At 44.6% G+C, this 23507-nt stretch overlaps 1 protein-coding gene across 1 annotated transcript in view; it reads left to right on the forward strand.

Moving 5' to 3' along the window:
- The window catches only part of LOC135873813 (ATP-dependent translocase ABCB1-like), a 106232-nt gene that overhangs the window by 30413 nt on the left and 52312 nt on the right, over positions 1–23507 (forward strand). The window lies entirely within an intron of this gene.

Consider the following 23507-nt stretch of genomic DNA (forward strand, 5'->3'; position numbering starts at 1 on the left):
ACACCTACTCTAGCTACCCAGGAGTATGTGCAGGAGCAATTTTTGGCAGGTGTGGCCATTGCATCCATGTTTGGAAATTTGGTCCAATTCATTTTAAAATACAAAGAGGAAGGTTCAACTTCATATACAAATCGGGCTAATAATACACATTTCCAGGATATGTTCAGCTTGTGCACTAATTTTGGACTCCTAGCTTCTTCCTTTGTCATAAAATTTCCTCTCCCTATTTGTCAAACGGAGTTTAAATGAACAAATAAATCCCTAAGTAAAACGCAGTCACCGAGAAATTAAATACAGTTAAAAATCTTTTCCCATCTCACCGTACCCAGTGTTAGTATTATACATTATTAAATAAACAGTAAACTGAGGACTCCTCCACTGTACTGCATTGACATATGTCATTCACTGAGTTCTTTACTTTTTTCAAAATATGGAGTTAAAATTAGTCCAGTTTCAGTTTAAATTGTCCATCAGCCGCTCACTTTAAAACAAACAATATTAATTTTGTAAAATATATCCACTTCATGTTCTGTTTGTCTGTTGAGGGAATTATACCACCGTCACTGCTGTTGTATCTGAGTGCCTCTTTGTTTAACGCTACTGTAAGTGGTGCTGTGTTTTACACAGTTTATAGAACTCCTGTGTTGGAGTTTTATGTTTGATATTAAAGGTACATTTTACCCTGTAATTTGATGATTAAATAGAGTAAAATGTTGTACAATGGATTAAATTTTCTTGTACTTATACTTTTCTCTGCCAGAATGATTTTTTTTTAATAAACCATTAGTCAGCAACTAAAGGCCCAACACTTCCTCCCAATTACACAGGTGCAGTTGCTTTCACCTCTGAATTTTATGAGAGAAGGGTTTGCCCCCTACAATTCCATTTCAATAAGCAAGATGTTACTTCTACACTACAATAGTTCAAGCAATGTTGCAGAAGCCCTGGGGGGGTGGGGGGGAAATCACTTTTCTAGGACCTTGGGCAACACATACGCAGTTCTGGTTTCTATTGTGTCTGATCCAAGGTTTCTACATGGAAAACTAAACTGTTTTTTCCGAGTCTGCTCAGTGCATGTTAGTTATGGCCTGCAGCCATACCATCCTGGATTATGACCTCCCCAGATCTTAATGGGGTCGGTCCTGTTTAACACCTCAATGAGAAGCCACCAAGAAAACCCATCATTCAGTAGGAAGTGACGTTAATGTAGGTGGCATTCTTCCCTTTGAGTCAGTACTATTGCACAAAATGTCCCACTAGCGGAGCAGGAGGGGACACTGTGCTGATGAGATGAAAAGCTATGGCCCTTACCACTTGTGCTCATTAAAGAGTCAATATCTGTTTTCTCAACATCAGAGTTGTTACGCCCAGTGTACTCCCTACATTTCACTATGTGTAATTACATTCTAGCTACTTAAATTCCATCTGCAGTTTCAACTGGATAAGCCATTCTTCATATCATCCTGTCCTGAAGTGTTGTGTAGTGTTATTATGCATAAACAGCTGTTGCAGTCCAATATATAAACATCTGCATTTGAGTAGGGGTGAAATAATTTTTGTTAAAATAAACCAAAAAATGAAAACAAACAAAAAAAATCCCAAACAAAAAAACCCTGACACAGGTATTATATCCAGGCACAACTCAGCTGAAGACAACAGTGTTGCTATAGATCAGTGGTTTCCAACCTGTTGTCTGCAGACCCCTGTGGGTCCGAAGACTATGTCTAATATTTCCAGAGGGGTCTACACCTCCATTTGAAATTGTTTAGAGGTCTGCAAATGAAAAAAGGTTGTAAACCACTGCTATAAATTAACAATGTCACAAAGAGCAGAATTTGGCTTATAATTTGTAAAAGTGCTTTGGGTTTAGAACTTGCTAGCTATATATATATAAAACCATAGAATACCAAGGTTGGAAGGGACCTCAGGAAATCACCTAGTCTAACCCTCTGCTCAAAGTAGGACCAATCCCCAGACAGATTTTTGCTGCAGATCTCTAAATGGCCCCCTCAAGGATTGAACTCACAACCCTGGGTTTAGCAGGCCAATGCTCAAACCACTGAGCTATCCCTCCCCCCATCAGAACATTAAAACATGTTCTTTTAATGTAACACATACACACGACTTTGCTTGCATAAAAATTGAGCAAGACATAGACAAGTCAAATAAAAATAGTTAAAATAATGTCATTCTGATTGTAAAGTTTGATTTTTAAATTCTCCCATTGGTATATGCAGATTTAAGCACAGATAGAGGAGAAAATTTACTTTTTTAGGCCTTGTCTACACTAGAAAGTTTTGGTGCTTTAACCATGCTGATATGGTACAACCTCCCCCATCTAATGCTGATGGCATTACACCACTAAAAAGTGCAGACAAATTCAAGTTAGAAAGAGAAAGGTACTCACCTTGCAGTAACTGAGGTTCTTTGAGATGTGTGTCCCAGTGGGTGCTCCACTCTAGATGACGGTGTGTCCCGGCGCTGTTGATCGGAGATCTTCGGTAGCAGTGCCTGGTCGGGACGCACGCACTCAGTTGGTATCTCCCGTCTCGTTGGAATCTTCCTGAGCGTGTGAGTTCCGCACTCTCCTCAGTTCCTTCTCTACCGTGGAGAAATCATACTAGTGCTCCAAAGTAGAGGGGAGCATCTCGAAGAAGCTCAGTTACTGCCGGGTGAGTAACTTTCTCTTCTTCTTCGAGTGCTGTCCCTGTGGGTGCTCCACTCTAGGTGAATGTGAAGCAGTACCCACTATGGCTGGTGGGATTTTGGAGTTGTGTGAGGGACAACGGTAGACAGTACCATATGGCCAACTATGGTGTCTTCCATGGTATCCCGTGATAGCATAATGTTTGGCAAATGTGTGGTCAGTTGTCCACGTGGCCGCCTTGCATATGTCTGTAACAGGTACGTTGTGGAGGAAGGCAATGGATGTTGACATTGCTCTAGTAAAATGAGTCCTAACACCCGCTGGTGGTTGAACATTCTGGGTCTGATAGCAGCATCTGATGCAGACTGAGATCCACTTGGAGAGTCTTTGCTTAGAGATACTGTCACCCTTTGATCTCTTGGTAGTAGAAAAAAATAGCCTAGGGGATTTATGAAATGGTTTAGTTCTGTCAAGATAGAATGCAAGAGCCTGTCAGACATTGAGGGTATGTAATGCAGCTTCCTGTGGAGTTGTGTGAGGCTTGGGATGGAATACAGGTAAGTGTATTGACTGGTTAAGGTGGAAGGTAGACACCACCTTGGGGAGGAATTTGGGGTGGGTTCGTATAGTAAGCTTGTGTTTAGAGAAAATGGTGTAGGAGGGTCGGCCATCAGGGCACTTATTTCACCAACCCTTCTTGTTGACATTATGGCAACCAAGAAAGCCACTTTCATGGACATGTGGAGCAGGGATGAGGTGGCTAGAGCCTCGAAAGTGGGTTTCATAAGAGTGCGGAGAACTAGGTAGAGACTCCAGGAGGCTACTGGTGAATGAATCTCAGGGTAGAGATTTTGCAGGCCCGTGAAGAAGCGTTTGATGGTGGGGTGGGTGAAAGTGAATAGCTGTCCAGAGTGTCATGGAAAATGGTATGGGCCGCGAGGTGTACTCTGATAGACGTGAGCGAAAGCCCGTCCTGTTTTAGTTTGAAAAGATAGTCAGCGAGGGTTGCAGTCTGGGGTATTAGGCATCTGTGGAAGCACCAGATGGAGAAGCATTTCCACTTTTGCAGGTAAGTGTTAGAAGTGGAGTCCCTTCTACTGTGCAGGAGGATGTGTTGGACCTGTTCCGAGCAAGCTAATTTGTGGGATTGAACCCATGAAGGAACCACTCCATCAGATGGAGTTTCCAGAGCTGCGGGTGAAGAAGCCAATGACAGTTCTGGGAGAGGTGACCTGGTCTGTTGGGGAGAGTCTGGGGAGGACGGATGGACATGCGTAGCAGGTAAGAATAGCATGTCTGCTTGGGCCAAGCTGGGGCAATAAATATGACCCGGGCCTTGTCCTCTGTGATGTTGCGTAGAACCCTGTGTATGAGGGAATCGGTGGAAAAGCGTACATGAGGGAGCTGTTCCAAGGAATGAGGAACTCATCCCCTAGAGATGCGTTTCCGAGTCCCGCTCTGGAGCAAAGTAGATGGCATTTGCAGTTTTGAGGAATGGCAAACAGGTCTATAGACGGAGTGCCCCAGTGGGAAGAGAGCTGTCGGAATATCGTGGGATGTAATTCCCATTCGTGTTCCTCGGAGAAGTGTCTGCTGAGTGTGTTGGCGGTAGTGTTGTGACACGCGGGCAGGTAGGAAGCGGTGACGTTTATGTGATCTTGTATGCACCAATTCCATAGTTTACTGGCTGCTGTGCATAGGAAGTGAGATTGTGCTCTGAGTTCTAGGAGATCGATGTGCAGACTGTCTCTGATAGGGACCAGCGGCTCCGTGCCTTGTGGTTGCCTAAGTGCGCTCTGAAATCTATCTGGGAAGCATCCATGGTCAGCATGAGTACTGCGGAGTGTGGATGGAAGGGAACACGCACGCATAGGTTCTCTGGTTTTGTCCACCAATGTAGGGAGGCCAGTACGTTCGGTGGCGGAGTCAGTGTTATGCAGAAACTATGTCTGCTGGGTTGGATGAATGGATATATGCAAATAGGCGTCTTGTAGGGCGAGGGCTGTGAACCAGTCCACTTGTTCCAGCAAGGGTATTATTGTGTCCAACGTGACCATCTTGAATTTTTGTAAACGTACAAACTTGTTCAGTCGGTGTAGGTCCAATATAGGTCTCCACCCCCCGCCTTTCTTTTGGGTTAGAAAGTAGTGGGAGTAGAATCCTTTTCCCCGATGTTGCGTCGGTACATGTTTGACTGCACCTAGGTGGAGAAGATGAGCCACCTCCATGCAGAGAAGGTGCTCGTGAGAGGGGTCCCTAAGAGGGACGGGGAAGGGGAAAGGGTGGGTGGGGGAGATAGGAAAGGGATGGAGTAACCTGACAGAGCTATTTCCAGGACCCAGCGGTCCTGCGTGATCTGTTGCCAGACATGGTGGAAAGCCTGGAGGCGGTAGCCAAATGGGCAAATAGGCGGCGGAGTCAAGGTGGTCGAGCAGACCCCCGAGCAGCACTTCCAAATTGTTTGTTATCCGATGGTGGGAAGTAGTTTGTTGCGCCTGGTTTTGCCTGTGCCTATGAGGTCTGTTGTGGTTTTTCCCAGTGTCATACGGTCTGGACTGGGGTCGGTGATATTGTTGTGCGCTGGGCCTCTGATAAGGTTGATACTGTGGTCTCCTGGGGATGAATGGGTATATGCCCAGTGTGCGAAAGTGGCTCTAGAGTCCTTCATAGTGTGAAGGGCTTCAGCTTTTTTTTTTTTTTTTTTTTGGAAAAGAGATTATCTTTGTCAAAGGGGAGATCCTCCACTTTGGACTGCAAATCTTTGGGGATACCGGATGCCGAGAGCCAGGAAGACCGGCGCATCACCACTGCAGTGGTGCAGGCTGCTGGATCAGCCATGCCCATGGACGCTTGTACTGCAGTCCTAGACACCAATTCACCTTCGACGAAGATTAACTTGAAGTCCACTCTCCTGTCCTCTGGTATGTGGGAGGCAAATCAAAGAGCTTGTTGTAGTTGTCATGGTCATAGCTTGCAAGGAGGGCAGAATACTTTGCAATTCTAAATTGTAGAGTAGAAGAGGTATAAACCTTGCGGTCCAGGAGGTTAAGGGTTTGAGGTCCTTGTCCTGCGGAGTGGGCCGGTAGTGTGGCTGCTTTGTTCTCTGCATCGCTGCATTTGCCAGAATAGAATTGGGTTGTGGGTGGAAAAATGAGAAATCTACGTCCCTCACGGGCATGTAGTATTTATGTTCAGCTTTCTTGCATGTTGGTGGAATGGAGGCAGGGGTCTGCCAGAGAGTACCAGCTGGTTCTAGGAGAGCTTTGTTGATGGGTAGTGCTATCTTTGAAGGTGCAGAGGGTTGGAGGATTTTGAGAAGCCTATGTTGTGTCTCCTGGACTTCCTCCAAAGTGATGTCCTGTCTAAGTGCCATTCTCTTAAAAAGTTCCTGGAATTGCTTAAAGTCATCCATGTTTTGTGGAGGTGGAGGCATGAGGGTGACTTCTGCGGCTGATGGCGAGGCAGGAGCTGGTAAAACCAGGAAGGGTTCATAGCCCACGTCTTCAGGAGGGCGTTCAGGAGCTCTAGATGTTGATAGAGCTGGGGATATAGGCATAGGACAAGCTTGCGGTCTGGTAGAAGGGGCGCAAGGAGGAGCGGTGGCAGGAGCTGACCACGGGTATCACTGAGGCCAGGGCACCGGGTAGGAAAAAGTTGGGTCCCGGCCACTGGAGCTGTCTGTAATTTTATTGCTTCCAACCTAAAAGTAAAGTTTGTTTCTTCCACAATATTTGGTGCCGTGTGACTCGGATGGCTACCCCCGGCTGAGGCAGTGACCACTACTACGGACTGTTCCCCTTCGAACCCCAGGCGTCAAGAGACCTTTTGAAATCTCTGCTGGGGTGTCAGAGGAGGACTGACCGTGGGGCCGTCTGTCCCTTTGGGCTCACGCCATGCGAACTTTTGCTTATGCAACAAGATCAGACGCAGAACAGTATCGGGGAATTGGTTGCCCCATGTAAGGTCAGTAATATGCGTATGCGGGACTGGGAAATGTGTTGTTGCCCCAGGGTAAGCCAATGTGTGGCTTAGGTCAGACCTATTGAGTTGAGGGGTTCTGGTAACGCCCTCAAAAAAGAACACAAGTGTGTTCAGTCCGGACAAAGGCGTTGTGATGACGCCCTCAGGTTAAAAAAAAAAAAAAAAAAAAAGGAGAGAAAAAAACCTGATGCATCGTAGTAAAAATGTCCTATAAATTAAAAAAAGCCAACCCCCCCCAAACAAACAAACAAACAAACAAACAAACAAAAAGCTTCCCCCCCAAAAATAAAATGCTGGCCCTGTTCAAAGACGCTGCTCACAGCTAAAAATTGGCTAACCAAAAAAAAAAAAAAAGGGACTTAAATATGCCCAAGCAGCTGTAAAATCTGCAAAACACTGCCAAGCATTAATAAAATGTGTTAGGTTTCTTTTCTCAGAAATAAAAAAACCGCTACCCAGAAACCCTACCAGCCCTGCCACTCCTTAAAACCAAAAAATTGCATCTATGTAAAGGTCTACCAACAAAAAACTGCTTTGGCTCCATGCTAAAAAGGCCCTTACCAAGTCCTGCTAACTACCAACACCGCTGTAAAGTGCCAAAAACTAACTGCCTGGACCCATGTTTCTCACTGCAAAAAAAAACCCTCCGCCTCAAAATAATTCCACTCCTACTATTAATCAGCCTGTCTCTCCTTCTAGTATTTCTTTTCCTCCTAAACAGCAAAAGAGAAAAACAAGGTAATGTGCTAGTAACCTCTCCCTTGTCCACTGACAAAGCTAACCTGAATTCAGTATTTGCTACAAAAACCAAAGCACTACAGGGTAATGTGCTGGTAACCTCTCCCCTGTATAATGCTAAGCCACAATTGCTTAAAAAAAAAAAAAAAAAAATACTCGCTCTGCTAAAATTGCCAAATTCCAAAAATTCCTAACTCCAAAAAATATTATTAACTAACCCTAAAAAATATATATATATATACACCGGCAAAAAAAAACCCTTGTAAAACCCATGCTTAGGAATGTGGTATTAATTAAATTTTGGGGTTTATTCTACAGGCTGCGCCCTGTGTTTTTAAATAAGTACCTTCAGCATGTATTGCCCTCCCTAATTAAATTTTAAATAACAAATACCAAAGGCACCTTGTTGCCACTACCCCCGCCATCTCCTCCATTACACTATTACCCCTGTAATACATCCAAATACAAACAATGCCATATATCTAATAAAACCCAATGGCCAAAGCCTTCACACTTTAGTAATTTATTTAAATATTGTTTGCAAAAATTATTTTTAAAGTTCAAAATATCCCATATAAGCAAACAATTAAATAAAAAAAACTAATCAAAACAAATAAAAATATATAACATCACTACAAATAAGCTTCAAAAATTTAAAATTAAAGTTTTATAATGGGGTTAATAGAATGGCCAAACAAAAAGTGTATAGTATATTAAAAAAAAGTCCTTATTGTTTTGGTTACCCAATTAATAAATAATCAAACTCATACTCAAAGAGTATGTTCTGCTACTAAAAATTTTACATGGACTAAAATAATCCCAGTAACTAATAATTTAACCTGTACCATATTACAAAATACCCCTTCCTATGCTATTAATGTTAATGCCTCTCAAAAGTACCTAAAAATATTTAAACAATAAATATAATATAATGCTATCCCCCCAAAAAATATACTAAAATATCAAATAACAATAATTAATGCCACATTAAAAACTGTAAAATTTACCCTGCCCCTATCCAGCTTTCAAATCACTTTCATGTATCTAAATCGCTCAAAGGGGCTGCTATTTGGCTAGCACAGCAAAAAGCCCAGGTCTCCTCTAAAAAAAAAAAGGCTTAGCTAACCACGTATAAAATGGTGCAAATAGTGCAGCAGCAATTTGAAATATTCTTAAGGACCAACAACATAATAAAAAATTAAAGCAACTAAAAAAAGCCACTGGTCTTATTACTAAAGGACAGCTAACCCAAGTGCAAGCTACAGTTGGTAAATTACATATTATTTCTGCCCTTAGTTCTAAATAAATGTGCAAGTACTCGCAGTGCTCCTTCCTTCCAAGCATATGGGCCAATAGGAGAGGTGTAGGCTCCCACATACCAAATCCTGCCAAGCCCATAAAAAAAATGCATGTAAAATTAAATAATTCACCATAATATCTAAAAAATTTCACCATAACCGCAAAAAATCACATTATTTATTGGCCTGCAAACAAGTCCTACAATCAAACCTTAGGTATCAAATTCTTTTAATTGAACCACTTTAATATCTAACCAATTTCAAAATTTGTGCTTACTCCTACCAAAGGTTCAAAAAATTTCGAACTTGCAGGGTCAAATCCATGTGCTTCAAAATATATATTAAATTAAAAAACATGCTTTTCATACAGCCTAAAAAGTGTTTACTTTATGTACTAATTATAATGTAATGTGCTATATAACTAAGGCAGTAAAACAACCCCAGCATATTATTACAATAAAAACATTAATGGGTGTATTGCTTTTATTTAGTCTAAAAATATGGTATTGTTGTTGTAATAAATGTAATAACAAAAATGCCTTTCATGTTCATACTAATCATGCATTATTGTTATAGCCAGTTAAAACTTATAAGGCTAATTCTAATCCTCCTAAGCTAAAAACAAAAATACAAAGCTTAATGCAATTAAAAATTTAAAAATGTTTAGCTATGCTAAAAAAAGCACAAAAGGGGGAGTGTAAAAGCAAAAAAAAAAAGGGGGGGGGTGTTAAGTTGCCATTTAAGTATCAAAAACAAAGCAACTATTAAGCTAAGTCTTAGCCTAATATCGCAGAACCTATAAAAGCAAAGCTCACATCAAAAGAAAATAAAAACAGCAAAATAATCAATGTGACCCAGCCTTAAAATAGCTATATTTAAAAACAAAAATACAAAATACAAAAATAAGCAAAACATAACATAAACAAACTACAAATGTTTTTAATTAATACATGCCACTAAAATATATAAATGCTTGTGTAATATTGCTTGTACTTTAAAAAAACTAAAACAAAAATGCTCTCTGTCAGCTATGTTCTTCCCTTACAATTGCATGTCCTAAATAAAGCTGTCTCTAATTTTATTGCTTCCAACCTAAAAATAAAGTTTGTTTCTTCCACAACAGTTAAATACTGAAGCTGTATTTATAAGCTTATGTCCGTTCTAGTTACCATCGCATTTATTTCAGTCCACTACTATCAGTTCTGTTCAACTTTTAAATAATTGTGGTCATCTTTTACTTATAAAGGAGGTTTAAAAAAATAATGCAATTTGCTTTGACTTTCCCTGGTCTTCTACCAAGTGATAAGTGGGGCCCTTATATCTCACCGGGTTACTGCAGGAATTATTTGCCAACTCTTCCCTTTCTCCTCCTCTCACTTTCCCTTTGCTTCCCTGGTTTTTACTTTTTAAAGTTGCTTATTAACATAACAGCTGGTCAAAAATTTTCAGATGGCATTTTATGATGGGAAAATGTTCTATTTCATCAAAATCTAAACTTTCTGTGGGACTGTGTCAACCTTGACAACATTTTATTTTTTGGGGAAAAGCATTTTGATAATGCTGAACAACGTGTATTTACAATGCTTAGAACAATGTGGCTCCAGTCTTGGCTGGGGCTTCTACACACAAAAAGAGCAGAACCTCTGTTTTACAAACTAATTGGGGACTGAGGAGTTCATAACATTGAAAAGTTCATAAAATTGAATATCTCGAACTGACAGTAGGTACAGTGTGAGTTGCAGCATGGTGCACTGCATCACTTTCTTCTTGTCCTTCAAACCACAGCAAAACATTTTCCAACACACTGAAGAAGGCCTCAAAATGTGAAGGGATGTCAACGTGTTCTTCATCGGATCCAGGGCCGGCTCCAGGGTTTTTGCCGCCCCAAGCGGCGAAAAAAAAAACAACAACAAAAAAACGCGATCGCGATATGCGGCAGCAATTCGGTGGGAGGTCCTTCGCTCCGAGCGGGAGTGAGGGACCATCCGCCGAATAGCTGGACGTGCCGCCTCTCTCCCGAGTGGCTGCCCCAAGCACCTGCTTGGCAAGCTGGTGCCTGGAGCCGGCCCTGATTGGATCACATTCATGCTGTGATTTTCTACTTCCTCCCCCCAGTCGCGGGGGGGGGGGGGGGGGGAGGAAATGATTCCTGTAACTGGTTGTTCGTCAGATTGGTGGTCATAAAATCAAGGTTCTACTGTAATAGTAAAATGGCCTAATTTTCTGATGTGCCAAGCACCCAACAACTCCTCGATATTTCAAATAAGAGTTGTGGGTGCTTAGCAGCTTCAAACTTTTGGTCAAGACTTCCCTATTTAATTCTGCTTATATTCTTATATGGCATTCATTGCTATGGTATCTGAGTTCAACCATGAGCACAGCTAAACCGATGGCCAGGTCTACTCTTGAAAAGCCTTTGCCAGTAAAGCTATCCCAGTATACTACACCGGCAAAACGCTCCTAGTGCGGATGCAGGAGTTGTTCCTGTTCCCACTGAAATGGCAAAAATTCCATTGACTCCATTGGGATTAACACAGTTTGGGGCTTGGGACAATCATGTATTTGTGCTTCTCACCTTTCCCCCCTGCTAATCTACAGACACAGACATCTGAGCTATGGAGCCACTCTTAGGAAGAGTCAGTCCCTGTCACAATGTGTTTTGTACAATGCCTAGCATAAAAAAAATAATGTAATGGTAATGAGAGCGTGGGGCCCTAGAAATAAACAGACTTGAGGCGTAGGGTTTTGAGCAATATCGAAGTCCAGCAGTAAAGTAAAAGGTAATGGTGGTGGGGGGTGGGGGGGGGGGTGAAGAAAGCGATGGGAAACGTTGCCTTTTCTTTCAAAGGGAATTGTATCATTTTACCCTGAACCTTGGGGGGGGAGGGGGGGAATGAAAAGAAGAATCATCACCCAGTGCCCAGGCCTGAACACCTTAATCAGGCAAAACTACCACTGGTTTCCCTGACTTTCCAAAAGCCTTGGGCACTCAGATTCCAGCATGATGAGGATGATATCAGCACCCAGATGGATGGGAAGATAATTATGGGATTTTGTTTTTGCACAGTGGAAAGGGGTGGGGAGCCACAGGGTACCCTAAGGTCTGCATAAGTTTTCCCCTAGTGACTGATAGACGTCCCTACAAGTGTGGTGAAGAATCTGAGCTTTGGGGTGTTTTTCTGAATCAATTCTCAGAACTTTTTAGTTGACATTTAAACTCATTTAAGCAGGAACGAACCACAATTGGAGGCTTTAGTCCTTTTACCTATTTCTGATTCACGCAGCGGCATGTCTTCACCAGAAATGGTTTTCTTCTTTTGGGCGGGGGGGGGGGTAACTGTGGGGAAGGAATCACTGATAGGAGATGTGCAAAGGGGGCCCAGAGCATTACCTTGAAACCTGATCCTTCGGTACGTGGAGGAAGGGAAACAAGGTAGCTGAAAACTGGGCGGCGGGAAGCAGCCTGCTGTTTATAAGGGGCAGGGTAAAGCGGGCACTGAGGTTTAGGAAGAGCAGCGTCTGGGACACACCACAGCGGGGAGTCTGCCTTGGTTAGGGAGTGAAGGCAGGTGTGGGCACTCCGCAGTCACACCCGCTCTGGGAGCAGCGCAGGGAGCAGCGGGCAGGTGAGGCTCAGAACCGCTGGGACGGGGACAGTCTCCTGCTGAGGAATCTCTCCCATCCCCCGAGACAGGCTTTACCTAGCTGCCTCCACAGTCACACCCCCCCGCCCCGGGCAGGAGGCCGCCTGGGGTCGGCCCAGGGCTGAGCGATGGGGAAGCTCCAGGCGCTCTGGCGCCAGCGGCGTGTCCGAGCAAACCCCTCGCCCAGCCCCTCCGCGCTACTCGCTCTCCTCCCACGGGGGCTCAGCGGCGCTCCCCGGCCGCCGCACGCGGGCAGCAGGGCACCTTCCCCGGCAGGATCGGGGCCGCGTCTCTGGGGGCTGCGCGCTCCATGGCCAGTGGCAGATCGGAGTGACACGCACCAAGGGAGCCCTGGCCGCTGGGACTGAAAGCAAAGGGATCGTGGCCACTGCGGGGGACGGAGGTGAAAGTAACCGGGTCCGATCCTGTCCGGGACCAGACAGGTGTAGTGTATTAAACTGCTCTGGGTAGGACTGTGTTACTGGTAGCAGTTACAGATAGGTAATGGGTTATAAGAAACTGCTATTGTAGTAAACTGATACCTGATGTAGCAGATGCCTACAGGTAGCAGAATGCCGCCCCTAAAAATGTGCCCCAGCCGCCCTAGCTCACCTCCGCTGCCACTCGGAGTCTCCCCCTCCCTCCCAGGCTCTCAAACCTGGGAGGGAGGGGGAGATCCCGAGCAGCCGCGGCGCGCGAAACACTTGTTTCGCGCGCCGCTGCTCCCCCTCCCAGGCTTGAGAGCCTGCAGGGAGGAGGCAGGGCTGGGGATTTGGGGAAGGGGTGGAGTTGAGGTGGGGCCGGGGGTGGGGGTAATTAAAAAACGGTGGGGGGCAGCCAAAATTGGTTTTGCTTTGGGCGGCAAAAATCCTAGAGCCGGCCCTGGCACAGGTGCAGGGGGACTCCCTGCGCTGCAGACGTGCCCCGGCTAGCGGGAGGGGGAGAGAGAAGGGGGGCAGCCAGGGCTTCAGCGGGGCGCTACCACGCGACCCGACCAGTGTGCCGCCTGCCAGGAGGCGCCGCGCCGCTCCGGTAGTCTGGGAGGGAAGGACGAACTGCCGGGCTTGCTGCAGGGTGCTCCAGTCCTCCCCGCCGCCGCCCCCTACAGGGTGGCCAGAGCGGCACAACAAACAAACAAACAAAAAAGAAGTGGCCGTGCTGCCCTAGGATTGGGCGGAATGCCGCCTGGAACAATCTGCGGCCCCAAGCACCAGCTTGCTCGGCTGGTGCCTGGAGCCGGCCCTGGCTAATGGATTATAAGGAACTGCTATTGTAGTAAACTGCTACCTGATGTAGCAAATGCCTACAGGTAGCAGTTTCTTGCACTATAATGTATGTGAAATTGCTACGTGTAGAAATGTGCTATCTGTAGCAGTTATTTATACGTATAGATTGTAAGAAACAGCTTTTATAAAAAGATGCTGCTTCCCTCCTAGGTCCTGTTTTCTAGACCTTATTTTTCCCCCCCTTCTCTGGACTCTCCAATTTTTACTACAGTTGAGACCTAATCAGCGCAGAGTAGAGTGGATATCCCAGAGTGATGTTCTGTTTTTTGGAATAGATCCCTTTCCACAGTACTCATATCCAGCTTGTGGTCCACTATTACCCCCAGACCCCTTTCCGCAGTCGTCCTTCCTAGGAAGTCATTTCCCATTTAGTATGTGTGCAGCTTGTTATCATTCACAAACTTAATAATTGTACTCTCTATGCCATTATCTCAATCACTGATTCAGATTTTGAATAGAAACTTATCCAGAACTGATCCTTAGACCCATTTGCTATGCCCTTTCAGCCTGACTCACCCCCTTCAGCCTGTGAATCACTGATAACTACTGTCGGAACTGTTTTCCAACTAGTTTTGCACCCATCTTATTTTAGCTCCATCTAGGTTGCATTTCCATAGTTTGTTTATGAGAAGGTCCTGGAAGACCCTCTGTAACACTGCAATCTGATGAAGCTAATTCCTACAGATAGCAGTTTCTCACACCGTAGGTACGTGAGACTGCTCTCTGTAGCAGTTAGCTACATCCGTTGGCCTTTGTATAGCACTATCATTCAGAGGTTCCTATTGCACACAGTTCCTGGGGTAATCTTTATGTGTTTGTGCATTCCTTCAATAAGCCACTAACATTGTCTGGCCTCATCTAACAGAGCATAAGAACATAAGAATGGCCGTACTGGGTCAGACCAAAGGTCCATCCAGCCCAGTATCCTGTCTACTGACAGTGGCCAATGCCAGGTGCCCCAGAGGGAGTGAACCTAACAGGTAATGATCAAGTGATATCTCTCATGACGTCCATCACCACCCTCTGACAAACAGAGGCTAGGGACACCGTTCCTTATCCATCCTGGCTAATAGCCATTAATGGACTTAACCTCCATGAATTTATCCAGTTCTCTTTTAAACCCTGTTATAGGCCTAGCCTTCACAACCTCCTCAGGCAAGGAGTTCCACAAGTTTATTGTGCACAGTGTGAAGAAGAACTTCCTTTTATTTGTTTTAAACCTGCTGCCCATTAATTTCAACTAATTTGTTGTTTGTTTCAACTAATTTGCCCGGTACTGATGTTAGACTTACCGGTCTGTAATTGCCAGGATCACCTCTTTTTAAATATTGGCGTTACATTAGCTATCTTCCTGTCATTGGGTACAGACGCTGATTTAAAGGACAGGTTACAAACCATAGTTAGTAGTTCTGCAATTTCACATTTGAGTTCTTTCAGAACTCTTGGGTCAATGCCATTTGGTCCTAGTGACTTGTTATTGTTAAGTTTATCAATTAATTCCAAAACCTCCTCTAGTGACACCTCAGTCTGTGACAATTCCTCAGATTTGTCACCTACAAAAGCTGGCTCAGGTTTGGGAATCTCCCTAACATCCTCAGCTGTGAAGACTGAAGCAAAGAATACATTTAGTTTCTCCGCAATTACTTTATCGTCTTTAAGTGCTCCTTTTGTATCTCAATCGTCCAGGGGCCCCATCGGTTGTTTAGCAGTCTTCCTGCTTCTGATGTACTTAAGACATTTTGTTATTACCTTTTGAGTTTTTGGCTAGCTGTTCTTCAAACTCCTTTTTGGCTTTTCTTATTACATTTTTACACTTAATTTGGCAGTGTTTATGCTCCTTTCTATTTACCTCACTAGAATTGACTTCCACTTTTTAAAAGTTGCTTTTTTATCTCTCACTGCTTCTTTTACATGGTTGTTAAGCCACGGTGGCTCTTTTTTAGTTCTTTTACCGTGTTTTTTAATTTGGGGTATACATTTCAGTTGGGCCTCTATTATGGTGTCTTTTGAAAAGTGTCCATGCAGCTTGCAGGGATTTCACTCTAGTCACTGTACCTTTTAATTTCTGTTTAACTAACCCCCTCATTTTTGCATAGTTCCCCTTTCTGAAATTAAATGCCACAGTGGTGGGCTGTTGCGGTGTTCTTCCCACCACAGGAATGTTAAAAGTTATTATATTATGGTCACTATTTCCACGAGGTCCTGTTATAGTTATGTCTTGGACCATATCCTGCGCTCCACTCAGGACTAAATTGAGAATTGCCTCTCCCCTTGTGCGTTCCTGTACCAGCTGCTCCAAGAAGCAGTCCTTTAAAGTATCGAGAAATGTTGTCTCTGCATTTCGTCCTGAGGTGACATGTTCCCAGTCAATATGGGAATAATTGAAACCCCCCATTATTATTTAGTTCTTAATTTTGATCGCCTCTCTAATCTCCCTCAGCATTTCATTGTCACTATCACTGTTCTGGTCAGGTGGTCGATAATAGATCCCTCATGTTATATTCTTATTACAGCATGAAATTACTATCCACAGAGATTCTATGGAACATGCTGATTCACTTAACATTTTTACTTCATTTGAAATACAGAGACAACTTTTGAAATACAGAGATAAATGTTACATGCATACAGGTTGGATAAACACAGTCAATAGGTCTTCAGTTTTGCAATGATATCCCACATCAGCCATCTTGCATAAAGTATATATTAGCTCTGTCATATCCATATCATAAGCATATTTTCATAAAGAATGTAGAGTATAATGTCACACCCCACATGTATGTTTGCTGATCTGCAAACAGTAAAGGAGCATGCACCTTTGGGTGCAAACGCTCATGACAATAGTGCAGAGCCATGCAAGTTCCATCATTCTGTGTGAGATGGCAGACAGTGAGGAGGGCCAGGCAGGATAGTGGGTTTAGAAAAAAAGGTGTAAACATTATGTATACATTTATGTATGGGATACATATAAAATTAGTGGATGGTTAACAATGCATTATAAGAAGTTGGATCCCATGGCCACAACCACCCCTGTCTGACCTGTTTGGTACCCAGCATACACTGCCAAAACAAAGCTTCCCAAAATACAGTGGGATATCTATTCATGGTGCACCTCACTCTGACTCTATACAAGTGCTTCTGGTGAGTACCCTGACTGCTGAGACAAGGAGTCCAGGAGGCATGCACACAAGTGACGTAGTGACTCTATGCTGACATAAGTTGAGTTAACCCACATTTAAAGTGAAGGTATGGCCTTAGGTATATTAAATGTTTGGGAGAGGTAACAGGAATTCTATGAGGGTAGACTAAGATTAATTCAGGTGTTTAAACTCAAGGCATTGGAACTGGTCTTACTGCACCCTACAGGCTTAAGAACAAAGAGGCACATAAAAAAAATCATTTATTTATTAAAATTTCTTGACTCGAGGGTGTATAACTCATGCTGGGCAGGAGCGCCGCCAGCTTTTCTGCCGCCCTAGGGGGCAGAAGGTCCCGCCCCAAAATGCTGCCCCCCCACAGAGGGGGTGGAAGGTCCCGCCGCCGAATTACCGCCGCGGTCACCGCCCCCCAAATTGTGGCGCCCTAGGTCGCCTAATGGGTTGCTCCAGCCCTGATGCTGGGAGTGGACAATGGGATGGTTCAGTGAGTCATTGCCTGGTCTGATCGTTCCCAAATTAGCACCTGGCATTGGCCACTGTCACAAGACAGGATACTTGATTAGGCGGACTATTGGTCTGACCCATGATGGCAGTAATTACAATAGATTTTTTTCCAGGGAGAAAGTCGTTATAGGAGATAATATACTGCCTTTATTGAATATTTGAGAATCAAGTTGTACACAATGGCATGCGGAAAAACACTAAGGGCTAGACTGAGAGGCAAAATAACAGTTGCAAAAATGCAATCCCCATTGGTGGATTGACTCAAAACAAAGTTTTGACACTAGGCCAGAAATTCAGTCAGCTCTAAAATGAGAAGAAAAAATTACATTTAAAAATTCAGGGAATTCAGGGAATCCCAGCAACAGATAAGACAACTGCTAGGAGACTCTATGCAATCAGATACTACGCTGGCAAGTTAAAGCGCTCTAACTTGCTGGCTCAGGGGTGTGAAAAATCACACACACAACCCCCCCCCCCCCACACACACACACACCAAGCGCAGCAAGTTTGAGCGCTTTAAAGCGCTAGTGTGGACAGGCTCGGCTCCCAGTGCTCGGAGCTAATCCCCTCATCGAGGTGGATTACCAGGAGCATTGGCACCCGCAGCAGCGCTTTGAACTTTGTAGTGTAGACATAGCCTCAGTAGGTTAGATCAGACAAAGAGGAGTTGCATTGACTAGGCATTGGGATGCCTGTGCCTTTAAGAACCCAGCCCTGGGAAGCCGATGCTGAGAGGTGCTGTCTGTGAGAGGGGAAATAAAAAAAGCCCCTTTACCCCCCACCATTTTTGCAAACACGGGTGTCGCAATGCCACTGGTGTAACTGCTTCCCCCTCTGCCCCTGCCTGTGTCGGGTTTTGCCCTGTGACACCCTCTGCCAGAGCCTCAGGCCTGGGCTTAACTCCGCCTCCTCCCCCCCCCATCCCTGATTTTCCCTTTAGCCCCTCTCCTAATGCTGCCTCCAGCTGCTTGACCCCCCGACCAGTACATTTCCACCCCCTGCTCACACCCTGGCCACCCCCCTCCTCCCATTCGCCCCCTTTGCCATTTTTTAACCCCTGTCAAAAGCAGACCGCAGAATCTTACAGCTAAAAAGGGCAGGGTGAAGGGCAGTGGCTTCAGCAGATGTACCCCAGAGCTCCGGCAGCAGGGCTTGGGCAGTGATTTAAAGGGCCCGGGGCGGTAGCGGGGCGGCCGGGAGCTCCTGGCCCTTTAAATCCCCCTGGAAGTCCTGGAGGCCTGGGAAAGCAGGAGGAAGGCTATGAATAGCTTGGCTTTCCCGCCATGTGGGAGAGACCAATTGGGAAGCAGAGGGGAGAGCAGGTCTGCCTGCAGTCTGCCAGCACAGCACTTCCAGGCCCAGCAACTGGCCTAACTTGTAACCCCAGCCTGCAGAAAAGCCCCAGGAGGGGACAATCCTCCTGTCGCTGCCTGCCAGCAACCGGAGGAGATAGCCTGTCTCTCCTGCCATTCACTGCTTCCAGCCTGCCTGGCATGCAGCCAGCTCACACCAGATCCGGGATTTTAGAACCCATGGGTTCCAAGCTTTAAAGACTGTCAGCACTGTCAGAAGGGAGTGGGCGGTTAATCCATTTCCAGTGATCCCTAGGCAGGACCTGCTTTCCTGAATCAGTCTCCTGACCACTCAGCCAGAAATGGAACCGGAGGGGGTATCCTGTATTAGGTCATGGCTACACTTGCAGATGTAGAGCGCTTTGAGTTAAACCAGCCTTCGGAGAGCGCAGTAGGGAAAGTGCTGCAGTCTGTCCACACTGACAGCTTCAAGCACACTGGCGTGGCCACATTTGCAGCATTGGGAGCGGTGCATTATGGGCAGCTATCCCAGCATGCAAGTGACTGCAACATGCTTTTCAAATGGGGGCAGGGTGGAGTATGACAGGGAGTGTGTTGTATGTATGTGGGGGGAGAGAGTGGGTTTTTGGGGCATGCTGTCTTGTAAGTTCAGACAGCAGCAGACACCACCCCTTCCCCCCCCCCCCCAGCATTCCACAGTAATGGTTGCTTTGTCTCGAAGCAGATAAGCATACCGGGCTGTCAGAAACGGAGCTTTGAAAGGGCATATACGCATTTCTGCAGTGATTCCAAAACAATGACAAGAGTAGCCACTTGACTTAAGGGGATTATGGGACATTTCCGGAGGCCGATCAGAGAGCAGTAATGCAACACCCCGTTCACACTGGCGCCGCAGCGCTCCAGCGGGGGTGCATCAAACGTTATTCCACTCACCGAGGTGGAGTACCAGGAGCGCTCTAGCTGCGGAGTCAGAGCGCTCTACGTGCCTTGCCAGTGTGGACAGGTAGTGAGCGAGGGCACCCGTGGCTGCTTTCATGTGCTCTAATTTGCAAGTGTAGCCAAGCCCTTAGAGTTATATGGGCAGTTAGGTTGTAATTTTGCACCATTGATGACGTCATTAGGCCTATATATGAACCAGAGTTCTTCCATGTTTAAACTCTGTTCTTCCATGTTTAGCTCTAAGCGGCCTTAAAAGCCAAGGACAGGAATTGGAATGTGTAAATAGTCAGTTACCTATTACGACCTTGCTTATAACCAGGTCCTAAGCAATAATGATGAGGTTTGCATGTTTCTAGCTGGAGGAAACATGCAAACATAGTAAACTAGAGTAAATAAGACCCAATGATTGTTTAGAGGAATGTTACTAACAAGCTAGATTTATAGCCCTAGAATGATTTAACGGCTTAAATGTATAAACATGTCTTCGGTAGAGAAGGGAGGGGGAGTGTGTGTGGGGGGGGTGATACAGAGGGAGAGAAGGGGGGGCTTAATTGTAAAGTATAAGAAGAGAGAAGCTGCTTTGTTCTGTGTGCTCGATTTGAGATTTGCCTGTCTCCTTGCACCACTTTGAGATCTCAAATAACCTTTGATTGTTTCTCCACCCCGGTGTGTTTATTGGCGCGAAGCACGCCGGGCAACGAACCCCTGTTGCTTTGCCTCGGGCACCTCTGTGCCAGCAACACCATGAAGGCACATTGCATCTGCGGAAGGATTTTCATCTACTTGTATCATCAAGACCTGCACTGCCAATTCCCAGTATAATAAGGTGTGTTTCTAACAGCATCTCCTTACCGGCCTGCAACATGTCTCCACATGCACCACCTGAGATGTGGGGGAGAGACAGAACTGGGTGTGGGTGTGGGAAGAGACACTTTTGTTTAGGAACATTGAGAGAGTGTGTGGTCATGTGACCTACCATGCCGCTTGGCAGAGCCTATAGTAATTACAAAGCATTCTTGATCTCTAATCATTTTAATCATTTAATATTTTCACTGATTGTCTATTTCTATTTGGTCACGTCCTTACATAAAGTTTATAGTTATTGTTTTTAATGTGTTTGCTTGTGTGAGTTTGAATTATTTGTGAGTTCAAGTGCTGTAGCCACAGCCTTAGTGTGGTTATCCCTTGTTTCACTGGAAGCACGGCCAAGTAGCTAGATCCTTTAGCATACGAGTAGGGGGAGTCAGGAACCTACCAGCAGCACAGTAAAATGAGCCCAGAGTGACCAAAACTTTGGAACTGTCCAAAAACTGTGAGGTACCCCGCTCCTGTTTGCACTGCATTCAGGTTCTAAACCAGCACTGAAAGGGGGGTTACATCTCTATTTTGTTAAATAAACTTTTGCTCGTTTTCACTATAAATGTATCTAAGTGCCGTGTGTTAAGCAAAGAGGTGATCTGAGCTGGAACTGGTAAGCTGGGGTGTTTTGTTCCTTTCCAAACAGCAAATCTGTAAATACTGTGAGTTTGCAGTGGAGCAGGGGCTTCACACTCCAGGGAAATGCTCGGAGAGCTCAAGGGTTGGAATGTGCCTATCGCTAACCTGTAAAGAGACAGCAGGGCCTGCCTAGGCCTAGAGGGGAGTGCTTGTGTTGCCTGTGGTCACTGGAGTTGGGGAGTTGACCCCCATCAGGCACAGACAAGGCTTTCTCGTGCTAAGGGCAGGTGGCCACAGCCCTGAGTACCCCCAGGAAGCAGGCCGCATTGTTGTCCTAATTTTTAAAAATGAACATAGTTCTTTAGAAAAGTAATTTACCCTGATGTAAAAGTAGTATGTAATGATAAATATTTTTTCTTCCCTAGGAAAAGTTGTTGAAAGGAAACAATAAAGAAACAAACATATCTTAATGTGAACTCTTTGAATGGCTATTGTCTCTGAAAGGTTGTGCTGTTTCCTTGTGTATGCAGATTTTACCCAAAGTGATTTACTTCTGCAAGTCTAATAACCATACAACAGAATAACACAATGAAGGATGATTTCATGAATTACACAGAAAAGGAACCACTTGATCCTAGTAAGTTTTTCGGTTAGTTGTTTCTTCTTTTGAATGTTAGGCTAGTTGTTGGAAGGATGTACTCCATTGCCACGAAACTAAGCCACATTTTGAATCTTGTCTGGTAGCCATGAGGGATTTCTATGGAAAAACAGATCAGCCCTCCCATCGTCCTCCACAAATCATGCTACTCTGGCTATTAAGCTTTCTTCTGTGGTGTCTTTACCCAGCGAGTATGGACCCTTTTTGGGGAATCTATGTGGAGGAAACAGCATTCAGAAAATATTCTTAGCTAGCCCTGAATACATGTATTCTCTTTTAACTTAATCACAGCACTGGCTGGGCGTAGGTCTGTGTGGCCTTTCTACCAACTTAAGTGACCCTAGTGTGGCACTCCAGCTTAACAATAACTAAGGCTCCCATCCTGCGAGCATTTATGCACATGAAAAGTCCCATTGAGTTTCAATGTGCCTGCTCACATGCCTAAAGTTATTTACATGCATCAGCAATGGGGCCTAAGCATGCAAATGCTCCATTATGTGAGTCAGGAACCAGTTAACTGTATTTGAATTGTTCTATAATCAAAATAAACATAATACTGTCCTGTAAGTCTCTACAAAGGTGTTCTAAAAACTAGTGATAGAAAACACAGTAGTTATAGTTCAGGTTGAGATAGGATAGACAGCTGGTGTGTTGTGACCATCTTTTATCCTATAGTTCACAGTCACCTCACTATTCTGTTCTGATTCCTCTGCCTGTTTCTTTCATCCACTTGTTATTTCTCATCTTATTCATTGATTATAAACTCTTTTGGGTGGAGATCCTCTTTTTTTGCTTGTGTTTATACAGCCATAGCACAGTAGGGTTGAGGGCTGTAGGTACTACTGAAATACTGACAAATAATAAAATGCCTGTTCCACTCTAAGGCCCCAATCCTGCAAAGACAAAGGCCTGGTCTACACCTAAAAGTTAGGTCCCCCTAACTACATTTCTCAGAGGTGTGAAAAGTTCATCCTCTTGCGAAACATAGATAAGCCGACCTAAGCCCCAATGTAGACACCATTAGGTTGACAGAAGAACTCTTCCATCAACCTAGCAGGTGGATTCACTAATCCCTTCCATCATTGCAGTAAGTGTATATGCTACAGAGAGTATAGCTTCAGCTGTGCCCCTGTAGCACTTCTAGTGTAGACATACACTTAGGCATACCCTCAGTTTTTGCAAGACTGAGGCCCAAGTTAGTCTTTAATAACTTCCCTTAAAATTAGTTTTTTGGGCTGAAAATGATGTTTGTTCTCAGCTTGGGTGTTATCTTTGGGGAGAAAAAAATTGAAAGTCACTGAGCTGTTTCAAGAGCATGAGAAAAAATGTAGTTTTCCTGCTTTAAAAAAATCAACTGTTTTGGTGCTCCGATAATTCAGAAAGGGATTTAATGTGCTTCATAAGAAGCTGACTTAAAAGACCTTACCATTTGTGAAAGCAAAACCTACTTTCCCCTCCACAGAATCTGCAAGGAATGGCTATGGCAATCCTACTTTCCAACATGATGAAAAACCTGAGCAAAATGATGAGTTAAAAAAGAACAAGAAAAAGTAGGGGTTCCTTGATCTTAATACGTTGTTAAATTTCTTGCCCTGCCTTTCAAGAAAGGGCCTGGATTAATTTTGCATTAATATCTTTAGAAAGAAAAATGAGAAATCAAAGGAAAAGATGGTTGGCGTTTTGAAATTGGTTAGTGCATAGTTTATTGGTTTGATTTTTATTTCTCATTGTTCCTTTTCTTTGCCTGTTGTACGTTATGGTGACAGACTAATGTGCAACCACAATACTGCATTTCGAAAGGGAGGAAAGAGGTCTGTGCAAAACTTAGTATTGCCGCACAGCCATTTTTGTGCGTTGATCTCAGGCTTCCCTCTTTAAAAATATGGCCTGTTGTGCAAAGTTCC

This window comes from Emys orbicularis, chromosome 2, assembly GCF_028017835.1.
Source record: "Emys orbicularis isolate rEmyOrb1 chromosome 2, rEmyOrb1.hap1, whole genome shotgun sequence".
NCBI lineage: Eukaryota > Metazoa > Chordata > Testudines > Emydidae > Emys > Emys orbicularis.